Here is a 14,463-nt window from a genome sequence, read left to right on the forward strand (position 1 = left end):
CGAACGAATGAACTCTAAATTCATAGATTATGTCAACCCGAATCGAAATACAATTAAACAGCCTAAGCAACTCTAATGTGACATAAAACATTCTAGAATGGAACACGAACACCCCACCCGCAAACAAATTTTTACAACAGAGTTTAGAATTTTTTTTTTTTTTAGTGGGTCTTTTAAAGTCAGATTCCCGAGACTTCCTAGATTACTATGTTTATTATTTAATATATATATTTTTTTTTTAATTTTGTAAGGAAAAATAATAAGCAATAAGGACATAATTCACTCCATAGAGAAACATGACTCAAAAATCCGAGAAAACATGCAAGAGTGGAAAACGTGAATTATGTTAAACGTGGACTTAAGATTTGGTACTTATAGCCACACACTCCATAGGGAGGGCCCGGTTACCTTAATGGTGCACTCACCAATATATGGAAATGAAAGGGAATGCACCAAACACAAAAGTTGAGTTGTTTTTAGTCAGATACTCGAGACTTTATCTAAACATATGTATGAACATGCAGTTTATCATATATCAACAACCGAAATAGTTGAGGATCATTCCATAAATAAATATCACATAAAACATATCCAAACACAATCAAGCACCAAGATTTCCTATGACGCAACCTAGTGAATTGAAAGCGAAGTCAGATAACCCTATAACGTAACCTAGCATGCACCGTCTTTTTCATTTTTGAACGAGAGGGTGTCCTAGTGAATAAGTGTGGAAAAGTGAATGGTTGTGGAAGATATGGTGGATATGGATAAGTTGTAGAAGGAAAGCATGTAACCAATGAGGATGTGGGTTTAGCACAAAACTCATTCATGGTGTAGGTAGGGACTGTCTCAAGTCTGAAAATGAAGGTGTCAAATGGTTTGTCCTTCTGAAATATTTGTTTACTAGGTGGATTTAAAAATTATGAAGCACGTGGAAAACAAAAGGATCGAGTGCAAACTTGAGATTCCTTTGAAAGGGTGGAAAGAGGAGTCGAGGTGGATGTTGTGCAAAGTAATTCTTGATAGGGTGAATCATCACTTGCTCTAAGAAACTCATCGAATTCCTCATCTAGATTGGTCATATCCACATTACTATGGTAGTCCTCTATATCTTTGAGAAAGTCATCTATCTCGTCCTCATCCATAATATGTGTATCGACTAGTGTAGGGATGAAAATGTTGAGTCCGAAACTTCCAAAGGAAAGAAATTTGGGCATATGATTATCGGGGGAACATGTTGTTGAAATAATCTCGAGCGAAGCTCTCGATCATGCTAACCTCTCCATCCATAGTTGAATCAGGTACATGTGTCTTTGTTTTAAAAACATTTACTTCAACTGCAAGATGGCCAAAAGACATGGACATTGAACCATCGCGGGAATTAATGAGCGCATTGGCAGTTGCCAGGAAAGGACGCCCTAAGATGATCGGGACAGAGTCGTTAGCGACTTCTGTATCGAGGATGACAAAATCAGCCGGATAGTAGAAATCCTGAATTTTTACCAACGCACATTTTCGACCACACCCTTAGGATACTTAATAGACCGATCAGCAAATTGCAACGTCATTTTAGTGGGTTGCATCTCGTCTAGACCTATTTGTCTATACAAATAAAATGGGAGTAAGTTAACACTAGCCCCCATGTATAATAACGCGGTCGTCGTATAGGAATCTCCTAAGGTGCATTGTACAGTAGGACGACCAGGGTCTTTGTACTTAACAATTCCATTATGTTCAGATAGAGTTGGGAATTGTTTTGTTAAGAAGGCGTCTTTTGGTATATTTGTCTTACGCCTAGTAGTACACAACTCCTTAAGAAACTTAGCATGGTGTGGTAGTTTTTTCATAGCTTCGAGGAAGGGAAGGTTTAGTGTGAGATTCTTGAAAACATCCCTAATCTCCTCATAATTTGTATCCCTAGTTAACATGGCTAATTTTTGTGGAAACGGTTGTTTTGTCTATATTTAGCAATGGTATCACCTGGATGTTTAACCGTGGCTTTCTATTTCTTAGGTTGTGTTGTAACTGGTACCTCTACAGTGGTAGGCTCTTCAGTTTCTATTTCGGTATCTAGCAAAATAGCAGGTGTAGGGGCTACTGGTGGGGTAACTATAGGCATTGTTACTTTGTTATCAACCACTCTGCCAGAACGGAGAGTGGTGATGGCATTTAGCTCACCTACATTTGCATATTCATTACTAGTATTATCGGTTACCTCAAAGGCTGTGTTTGTTGTTTTAGGATTAGGTATTGCGTGGCCTAGAAACACACCTTTGGGTTGGGTTTTATCTTTGGCCAACTGTTGGCTTAAATTATTAACGGATTGTAGAAGCTGTTGGTTATTTTGAGCCATGGTTTGGAAAATTTTTTGGCTCACTTGTATGAAGGTGTCAAGACGATCCGGTTGTGTGGGTGTAGTAGTCACGGGTGGTGTGACTGAAACTATCTCGCGTGAATTATTTATGGGCGGATTTTGATAGTTATTATTTACCGGAACGATACCTCTATTAGCATTATAATTATTATAACTACCTTGACCTTGTGCTTGACCTTGTCGAGGTTGCACTTGGTTGTTATAATTATTATAATTACCCTGACCCTGTCCTTGTCGTGGTGGAGCTTGGATAAAACTGTGCGTTGGCCTAACATATTGATTATTGTACCCTGGAGGTGTAACGTGTTGGTTATTTCTCCAACCGAAGTTGGGATTATGTCTCCAAGGGGCGTTAGGTTCACTATTAATGGAACAAGCCTGTTCGTAGGCTATAGGATAGTGGAAGTCGGGATGCTCAGGGCTCCAACAGAAACTACATGGATTTGAATTTACATTCATGACGGGGATAGGCTTTTGTTGAACAGAAATGGCTTCTACCTTTTTAGTGAGTGATTCGATTAGAGTTTTAAGCTCGGGATCGTGTTTAATTTCAAACATATCGGCGGCCTTAACTGTATTAGAAGAACTAGCGGAGCGGTGGATATCATCACTACCCCCAATTATTTAAACTTAGTTTGATCCTCTAAAAATTTATAAGCCTCCGACGCTCCTTTACTTAAGAAACTACCCCCATTCATTATGTCTAGGACTTATTTATGGTGGTGTAGAAGTCCTTTGAAAAAGGCATGAACTAATGTGTCTTTCGCTAGATTATGGTGTGGACACTCTATAAGGAGATCGGTGAAACGATTCCAAGCCTCTGAAAATGAATCTTGGAAAACATCTCATCCGTCTTTAGGGGTGGGTAAAAATGTTCTATAAACAGCTGAACAAGTTTAGCCCACGAGTCCACAGAATTAGGCTTTGGCGCGGTTAAACAAAAGACGCCTTTATCGGCTAAGGTGAAAGGGAATACCCTCAGTTTAATTTGTTCCGCACCAACCGTAGGATAGTGGAATGTTGTTATGACTTGTTCAATCCTACGCATGTGCTGATAAGGTTTTTCATGGTCTAAACCATGAAAAACGGGTAACAAATTAAAAATATTTTGGGGGATTTGGAAATCCCCCACTGGGTCTGCTAGAACGATGCAAGATTTGTTGCTATCGCTCAAGGCTTTGTAGAAGTCCGAGAGAGGAGTCTCTCCTTCTTTAGGCATTATATCAGGTGGTGTGTGTGAAATAGTAGCTAGAGGTGTAGTGGGTGGTATACTAGATAGAATTGTTTGTTGACGTTGTTGTGTAATTACGTTTGGTGTTTTTGTTCGACCAGACCTTATTCTCATACAAGGCTAAGACCAAACTTAGCTAAACACATCAACACTCCAAATAATTATGATATACTAGTATAAACCTCTAACAGGAGATGCGAGGAAACTCTGATAGTAGAGAAACTGCTAGTAGAGAGTAGGAAAATCTCTTGCATAGAATTCCAGCTCATTATTCCGAAGATTTGGTGTTGAAATTTTACAACAATGGAGGTTTCCGGGGTGATGAATTTTGGATTACGGCGGATGGGTTGGAACGTGAACTCACGCTGGAGTTAATATCGAATCTGACACATTCCGATAAACTCGATAGTCCGACCACGTATTGTCGAGTATCCGACTATGAGGGATTTGATGTTTGACACGCTTCTCGAGGGAGAGTACAATGATGGCTCGAATCTGCGCGTGTACCAAAGACTCGCTTCGACCGAAACCAACTAGCCATCACTCAATGGCTGGCTTTGCAACGCCATTGAACTTCAAAGACGCGTCGACGTGAACAAGACATTCTTGCACCTGCCGTGGGATCCTCCGAGAAGAAGCACACTTTCTCAGTATGGTCCATTTTTGGGCCATGTTCTTCGACAGCGTCAAACAAACAGTCACTCCTCTTCTTTGTACTTGTTACTCGGCTTATGCTTAATTTAGGGTTCCAAATCCGCTACTCTTTTCATTCCAACAAGGTCTTTTCGAGAATTTTGGAATTTTTGAGACTTGTGTTACGACCACCAGCGGGACCCAATAGCTAGAGATGACATTGAAGCGTGATAACGCGTACCTCCTCCTCCCCTTCACCACCCGACTGTTTTAATAAGGCTACCATGCACCGAATCAACACTCCCATAGAAGCCTTGAGACACATGAACACTAGTATCGCGGCGGATGTTTCTTCGTCGGGGAAGAGATGATTACTTCCCAAAATGACTTCCGGCCAAAGAAGAAATGCAAAATCGCCAAGGCCGTTTCCAGAGAATGATGTTGGCAAATCAGCCGCAATTCCGGGATCGGTTCTTTCTGATCTATAGGCCACATTCCGGACCGGTCGATTCAGCCCGTGGTTAAATTAAATGGCCGGCCATTGACGAGAAACCGGGTTCATCTTACGCTAACCCTAAGATTCCCGAGAGTGTTTATTTCCCTTATGCATTGCATTTTTAGTTTTCTTGTGATAAAAATATTATATATCGGTTGATTTCTCATAATTTTGTATCTCCAGACGGTTTGAATGAGAAATTATTTATGTTATGAAATTATTGTAATTCCTACTATATTAGTTGTCATTTGATGCATTGGGCCTACTCTCAAAGCCCAACGGTCAGACTAACTCCAACGGTCAGATGCCCAAAGGTCAGAAATCAAATTATAAATATAACTCTCCTATTCCACTTTCACTCATTCCCTTCTCTCCCTCTTCACAAATTCTCAATTTCTTGAACATAATGAATCAAATAGAGCGATGGGAAAAGGAGCAACGCGAATGGGCTATCACAGTATTAGTGATAACAGTGTTTATCATTATTCTCATGTCACTCATGCATAACATGATCCAGAACATCTAGATCTATGTAACCATCTCTTTTTCTGACTTTCATTTTGTATATTAGTATGGTGTGTTAAATAATTCTCACACATTTGTACGGGTTACGTATTAAATGGAGAAGTTTCGTATTAACTATTTGTGTATATTAGTTGTCTTCTCCTCTCTAAAATAAATAAATAATAATAATAATAATAAATAAATAAATAAACAAACCATAACAAAGAAAGGCCATCCAAAACTCACCAAAATAATTAATTGATACACATGGTGTTCAGAGAAGATCGTGCACGCTACAAGGTACACATAACACTTGTCACACATGCAGCTCGATTATTCTATCCATATTCTATTACTGAGTTATGATCATCATTTCTGAAATTACGTGTAAGTCTAACTACCCTGTGAAACTTTCCTCCATATTTTCTAACATTGAACCATCTCATTAATTGTATTTGGATATCTGACATGACAAGACTTACTATGGATCCCCATTGATGCTGTTCATAATCACATGGGTCATTAACTACACTTGGAATCCAGATTGGTACAGACTCATAGATTTGCTATAAATCTCTTCTTTTTCAGCCATTCTTATTCAAACAATTTTCACTATCCTTCCCTCAGTAATACTACCAATGGATCAACCAAGAAAAATAACGGCAGAGAAAGACTACCTGAAAAGCTTTCGAAGATGGCCGGTTTTCTCCTTATTTTGACACCGAAATTATATGTCGCAGATGGACGCCTCTTCTATATCATTCAGCAGCTGGTTATTCCCGAGAATTGGTTTTGATGTTCTACCAATTTAGCGGATCTGAAAATGGAAAATTCTACTTCAATGCCTATGGACAACGTTCGGAATTGACTAAGGAAATGATCTCCGACATACTTCAAATCCCAATGAATACCCAGGAATCCCTTTTTCAAGAGTCATCATTTGATTCCACCAAAACTTTACTATGAGCTACCGTATCTCATGACGAAGTCGGAAATACACATCACATTGTTCTTCAACGCTCTTTGAAACAGAATCAACGTGTTGTGCTCCACTGGTTGGGACACAATGTGGTAGGTACATCACACCAATCAGAAGTCACAAAGCCTCAACTTCACCTACTTTGGATTTTGCGCAGACTCAAAGAGATGACTTTTGTCTAATCCAACACCTCGAACGTAATCACCAAGAAAACAAGAAGGTCGACTTCCCTACCCACTTTAGTAACGCTAGATTATGATCGTTGGGGTTATCCAAGAATTTCTCCAGAGACCCCCTTCAAAGAGCACAAATAAAAGTACTCCAAACAGATTACTCCGTTGGTTTTGGACTCGATACTCGATAGAGGAACGAATCCACCCAAGCTCAAATTCTGACCATTTATTTGATGAAAATGCCATGATGAACATTATTAATCCCATGGAAGGCATTAAACTTCTTCATCATGGTTTGAGGAACTACACGCTTCGTCGAATATCATCATCACAACTTTTCAGATTTCCAAGATCGTCAAGCAATGCATGATGTTGAGCAGGAGGAGATCTTGGAAAATCATTCTCGATCCTTGCAAAATCACGCTCCTAATGGAAAATCAAACTGTACTCTCTGCCAACCAAGGGGACATTCAGATGCAACTAGGCCAACAAATGGAAGAACTAAACAGTCTGGTGCACGATATGCATCTCCAAGATCAACATAACAATCCATAATTTTCTAATATTACTAAGTCAATAAATAAATACTCATATATGTTATTACATTTTTCGTCGTATTATGAATTTTGTCTTACTTTTGTGTCTTCTTTTGTATGAAATGCTTAATAGGATTGTCATCATTTGCATTGTGACTAATATAATTTAACATGTGCTTACAGGAGGGTCTATTCTCTTACATACTCATTTATCCATCCAGTTTGCCTTTGTCGTTACCTATTTCTTTCCTTCATCCACAATGGCATCTTCATCAATTGCATCTTCATCAAACATGGTACCTCCCAAACTCATTCCTGAGCAATCCTTTCAGTCTATGATGGATTCCAATACTTATGGCCATCTCTTCCGTGACTACATTACAAACATCGGATGGTCTTCCCTAATTCTTCAACCTGACCAAACTTATTCTCCGAGTTTGGCTGCATACTTTTATGCTAATATGGAAGACACACCAGCATTCAACCATGCGCATGGTTTCTACTTAGACGGGTTCACAATCCATGTTGGTAACACACCTCATATCTTTTCTGAACAACAACTTGCACTAACTTTGGATCTTCCATATCACGACCCTGTTGCATCATGGCATTACATCTATCATAATTCTTACCGTTCCTTTCAGTGGCAAGCGTTTCGCGAAACTTACGGTGATGGTCTTAAGATTAAACGAGAAGGAAATGGCCATGTGGTATGGTGTGACGTCACCATTCCCTTAGCAAGCATGACCATGAATATGGGGACTACGATGTTATTTGTACTCCTGAACATTATGGGAAATTGGCATTTTTCAACTGCCAATGAGGTCGCTTAAGGCCCTATTCGATTGCTAGCTCAAGGTCATACATTATTTAACATCATAGGTTGTGTTATCTCCAACCCAAACGAAGTTCGCACTTTTCGGGATCGATATATTTTTACGGTCACCGCTTTGTCGAATCATGAAGACACATTTCCCACAATTTGCAGCTAATTTTCATGATCGGTCAAGGTAGATTCTATGTGCCCAAAGAAACGAATCATTCGCTCATTGAGGTTTCGGCAATGGAAGCGCCCCGCTCGGTACCCGAGGCATGTTCGTTGTTACCCGAAGGATGAAAATATGAAGACACATTTGAGGAAATCTGGAAACGAAGAATGGGCAAAAATTTGGCAGACTATTATCTTTTGGTGCGATGCTAAGGAAATGCATTTCCTTCAAGAGGACGCCAGAGCTTCACATCCTGCTGGATGGTAAACTTGAGCTTGCCATTGTACATATATCTAGCTAAACCTTATGTTTGGTGTGCTATTAATTTTCATGTTTCGTATGCTATTATTTTTATTTCGTGTGCTATGTTTAGTGTGCTATTGAACATTTTCTTATTTTTTTCTGAATAATATATTATGTTCTCCAACCTTTCTGTTCCAGCAATCTAGCCCTAATTTTGCTCACGGTCCTCAGGTACTTTCTCTCTTTAATTATTAATACTTCAAGGACTAAGCATCGTTCTGTTGGGGGTGTTTTAACCCTGTAGCAAATATTAGGCAAATTGTAACCTGTATATAGTTTTTATTTTCATGTTAATAATTGTACTTAGTGACAAAGTCTTGTTTCCTTTTCAATGATGAAAATTGTCTAGAAATCTCATATTAGTATCCGAATTAGGATTTGTTTTTTAAGAAACTTAAGATAATATGTATGCAATAGTTTAAACATCTTTTTCATGAACATTCATCATGTACCGAAAGTATTATCGATTGTACATAGCAAGAAGTTTTGGAACCAACGGTTAGTTACTTAAACTATAAATCCTGTGAGAACCTAACCAAAAACCTTGACATAAGTGATTTGTGTGTGATGACACAGAGGAGTAGTTTTTCCGATTAGAGAAAATCACGTATCTACTTACTTGATCACCACCCGAACCCTAGGCGAGAATTTAGGCCATCTTTGGATTGACATAGCTAAAAGTTCTTACCTGTTATAAATTTTACCGCTAGTCACTCAACTAAACCATTCATCAAACCTTTCACTTTCACCCAAAAAAAAAAAAAAATCCTTGCCCATCTATTAAACCAAATAAAAGAACGTACCTAAGTGATGAGTATGAGAAATAGGATGAAATGTGGAAAGAATAAAGAGAAAGACTTGTCCCAAATAAAAGTCAGTTACTTGCTTCAGGAAAGAAAAATAGAATCATGTTTTTAAACCATCTATAAAAAAAAATCCATTAGAGGCTTAAGAACAAGGTTGGAAAACTCAGTTAGAAGAAGGAAAGAAAACAAAGATTTCTCTAGTGTAAATATATGAAGACCCTATTCTCTCATACTTGTAAATTTTAATTATCCATATCCATTTTTTGTACACTATCACCTAATCCCCCACAATACCTAATAAAGACCTCTAGCTCAATTAGGAGTAGGGTGGTGTGATAATAAGTAGTAGACGTGATTGATCGACATCGGCTCCTCTGACTGTCATTGAGATGTGAGGAAACGTGTGCCCACTGCACACTGGAGTTAACAAAACCTGAGTGGAAAAATTTTGAGTGAAATTGTGTTTTGACACATACATGTGAGAACCCATTTAGGTACACTCTCCAAAGGATTTAGAAACAACCCTGCTAGTACATTTCAATGAAAAGTTCACTGCATGCATGATCATATGTAGATGTTTTAATTATTGAATACATATTAACTTGAGTTTCAAAGAAATTAATCCTTGTTCCCTGCTAAGGAGATGTATGGATATCTTAGATTAATTTAGGAAACGAAGTTTACATCGAAGTCGTTGTAGTATAAATGAAGTTTGTGAGTATCTTCTCTGGAAAACTCTCACGAGGCTATAACTCGTCCACTAGGGAATTCCTAGGGGTTTACGGCCTTGTTGCATATGGTCAATGCAACCACACTCTGCGAAACGAGAATTAGTTAGGACTACACATTTTTTTGGCCACTTATCTGTTTTAATGTCTCTTCTTTGCTTGAGGACAAGCAAAGTGCTATTTGGGGGTAGTGTGATAAGCACCCAAAAGTGTATTATGAAACCCCGTTGAGACATATAAATTTGGTTAACTATGTGTTTAATAATCATGAAATAAATATGTTTTCATACTTTTGCGGTGGTATTTCGCAATAAACATGGAAATGTGGTTTAAACCTGCAATAAAGCACGAGGAACGACATGTATATGAATTCTTCCAAATCGCATGAAGCATCAAACTTCCAAGCTCCTACCTCTTGAACCGGGACTCGAATCGACCGTGAGCTGCTCGCATAATCGTATGATGAACTCTACGAATAGGCGGGAAGTTGTAAAATTGCCCAAAGACCGACCGCCATCGGATCGCACATAGGACCCACTATACAGGGCCGTAAGATTGGATGAGTCATCAATCATGGAGCATGTCAAGACAAAATGACAAATTATTGGTGCAAAGTTGACACCTTGCATGTAATTAATTAGATTAGGTGTTAATAGTGAAAAAAAAAGGCAAGGTGTCACTTTGTTTTAATGTGGTGGATAAAAATGAAGTAAATGTGGTTTGATGTTTCACATGGGAGGAAATGAGATGTCTATCAAATGAAGAAGAAAATAAAACAAGGGGGGGGACACTCCATTTACTCCCTTGACTTTTTTTCCTTATCTTGTATTATTTTAGTTCCTTAGTCATTCTTATTATTTAGTTTTTTGTTTTGTAAGAAAGCTTGTAATAGTTTTAATGGAGGAAACCTTGGTTTTCTTCTAGGAAATAAATAAAAAGCAAGTGAGTTTAGTTAGTTTTTCTTCTTCTTCTTTCTCTCTCTTTTGTTCTTCTAGCTTGTAATTTATCATCCCAAGGATCATGAGCTAACTTCTCTTTTGGGGAGTTAATCCATCTCATGTGAGGGAGAATATTTGTGGTTGGCTTGGTAGGTTGTTAGGAAGAACAACTAGACCTACATCCTATCCCAAAATGATAGTTGGTGTAGTGTCTAGTTAGGAATCAAAGTAATGAGCTTAGAGATAAGTCATTGCTTGGTTCCACTTGCTAGCATGTATGAACTCTTTAATGAGCCATACATGTTATGGATCAAGTTTTCTTCCATTAGGGCTTGTCTATGAGTCTAGGAAGAATCAAATGAACCTTTTCAAATCAACAACTAAATGTTATTTTCACATGAGGATGATTAGCTCTCCACCTTTTCTTTAGTAAATTGTATTTTGTATTAATTGCATGATTTCAAATCTTAATGTTTTTTTCTTTAATGTTTGTATAGGAAAGAAACCTAGCATTAGTAGTAAACTTACTCACTAGTTTCCTAAGAGTAACAACCAATTTGTAGTTGTCCTAGACTTTAGGTTGGTTCGAATCCTTATTCCAACTTTACGAAACGAAGATCGTGAGTAAGGAACTCTGAGTTCGCTTTCGCATCAAATTAGAGAGTCAAATCTCTAACGTAGTAAAAAAAAGCTAATATCAAGCCTCTTTGGCACAAAACTCAAATCATTCATGGCACATTCAATGAATACCTTAGGTCATTCCCGCCACATTCAAGGAATACCTATCATATTACTAACGGGCCATTCTGGCACATTCAATGAATGCCCTGGGTCATTCCCGCCACATTCAAGGAATACCCAACCCTACATTCCCGTACACTCAAGGAATACAACTAACCCGCAAGGCGAATACCTTAGTTCCTCTTTAGGGCAGTCCAAACAATCTGGTCATTCATGGCACATTCAATGAATACCCGGGTCATTCATGGCACATTCAATGAATACCCCTATATAACGCTAACGGGTCATTTATGGCATATTCAATAAATGCCCACCTAATATATGACATCAGCAGTCATAAAACTCAATTTCAAAACTTGAGGCGTGGAGAGTTCTAAAAGGGTGCGGTAAATTTGTTTACGCATTATTGAAATTTATTACATATATTATTTTAGAGACCGAATGAGTATCTTGATTCATGTATTTTTTTGGTTTACGCGTTATTAATTTCATGGATGTATAAGTGTCATAACGTTGTGTATCATAAAAGACTGAACTATCACAGAGTAATAAATACATGTACACAAGTATATTTAGAAAGGTCTTAGCCTAAAGTCAAGTATGCTAATAGTCCTAGACCTATCCTAATAGACTGAATCATAATCCGAGGTAAAAGTCAAATTTGGGTCAACTGGTCAAAGTCAACCTGCCAATGGTCCACCGCAGTCAACCAGCCAGGTTAACAGCAGTCAACCCGACCTAAACTCCTCTAACCCCAAAAGCCCAAAGCCTAAGGCCCATAGTCTAAACTTAAGTCTAAAAAATAAAATTTTAAAATTTTAAAAATCAACATTCAAGCCCACCCACGAAATTCGGGCCCAAGCCCAACAAAAAAAAAAAAACTTCACTGTTCATCTTCCTCACCAACGCCTCCACCTCCAGCCACCGAATCAGCCACTCACCACCACTAGTGAACCCAGCGGTTTGGTTCCTTTTTCAAACCCCTACCTATCTATACTAACAAATCACGATTCCCTTATACTAGGTAAATCGAGGTCGACGCCATTAATGGCTCCTCTGGAGCTTCAACAGCCCCAACCACAAAAAATCAACTCTCCACTAACCGAAATTAACCTACAACAAAACCCCTACTACTTTAATTCATACCATAAACCCAATTCATTGATTCCCCAACTTCCTCCCTCAAACTGGGTCTCTATTTTCGACCTCCATTAACACCCTATTCCCAAGCTTCAACTTCACTCTCCAACGCACCATCAAACACCAACAATCAAATACCAACTACCAGTATAACATCACAACCAAAACTTCTAACAAAACCACCAGTCAACCACAACAAAGAATAAGACGTCTTGGGTTCTGAGGTTGACGCCAGTAACAACCGGTGTCAAGGCATCGCCAGTTTAACTTCTCAGCTTGATCAGAGTTTTACATATTGTTGTATTTAAAAGTTTTGTATCTAAGCATCGGCACCATTACAGAGTTTACAAAATCACAAATATGTAAAACAGTATTACTGATATGATTAGCATAAACAAATAATTAAACAAAATAAACATCGTCAGACTACTCACTGTTTATAAACCGAACAGCGAGAAAAATCCCGAAAGACCTAAGTCGACTGTTGCGCGAAAGGACGATCTTCCTCGTTCAAAACCTTTTCTTCTTTCAGAAAACTCACCCCTTTTTTTTTTTTTCTAAAACTCTCGCTGTGTTTTTCCCTCAAAACTCTACGTGAGAATACTCTATTTTTTTTCTAACTTTTAAAACCTCCCCGAAAACAAGGGTTGAAACTTATCTACTTACTCACGGGACTTTTATCCCTAAGCTGATAGTTATCATCTATCCGTTTTATCTATTATTATTATTATTATTATTATTATTATTATTATAGAAAAAGCAAATGAAAGATGGGGTGTTATATGAATGATACAAGTTTTAACTTTTAAGAGTGGCAGTATATATTTAAGTTGTGGATGTTACTGTTTGTGTTCTAGCTAGAGTAGTATTTAAAGAATATCTAGTTCCTCACTTAAACCTGCGTCTTGTCCAGTAGGCTACAAATTTTCCTTCACTTAGACCTATAACTTATCACCATTTTTAAATATAAATAGAAGTTAATTATCAGAGTCTATGGTTATTGTTTAAAGTTGCCAGTATTTCTATATCTTGGACAGGTTTTCAGCTTGGAACATAGAAGTTTTGCTAGACATCACCGTTGTTATCTACCCACTGTGTGCTAAAGGAGGCCGCCTAGTCTCAAATGAAGATCCAAACATCACTTGGGAGTCGCATGTGAACACCAACTGTGACCCATCAAACTATGCCAAAGCAACAAAAAGGGAAAAAATGCCCTGTAACTGGATGCAAAAAGCTTTTTACATTTTCGAACACCATTAGGTGCAAGGATTGTAATGTAGATCATTGCTTGAAGCACCGGTTTGGACGACCTGATCACTAGTGTCAAGGTCCCGAGAATCCTAATGCTAGTTCTGCCTTCTCTTTTACGTCTTTCTTAAGAGTCAGAAAGAAAAGTCGAGATATAAATGTAGTCCTGCTGCATCCTCATCAAATTGGGCTACAATCTTCATCTGTCCGAGCGTCTGCTGAAGTAGCGACTATTACGTGGATTTTCTACTCTTTGGGATTCTTTACCCGCGCCGCTATTGCTGTCTGATCAAGTAGATCTATCTTAAGCCTCGATCATTTATATATTTCTTTCTTTATTTATTAGATCTCGATCTTGATTTGGTATTCATATCAAATGTTAGAATTTGATGTGAATACCAACTTTTGTAAAGATAATGCCTAGTCTCTATGATGATATATATTGATATTAGTAAAAAAAACCTTTTGATAACTGCATTTTGAATATGTGAACTTGTTATTTCATTGTTAGTTCATAATAAATAAATAAAACACACACACACCAGTCTTTAGCTTAAAAGGTAAAGCACGTGGATGATGATTTTCAGAAAATGGCGATTCAAATCTGCCAAGATCCTTTGATAACACAGACTTGAAGTAGTACA

Source organism: Coptis chinensis, chromosome 9, assembly GCF_015680905.1.
Source record: "Coptis chinensis isolate HL-2020 chromosome 9, ASM1568090v1, whole genome shotgun sequence".
NCBI lineage: Eukaryota > Viridiplantae > Streptophyta > Magnoliopsida > Ranunculales > Ranunculaceae > Coptis > Coptis chinensis.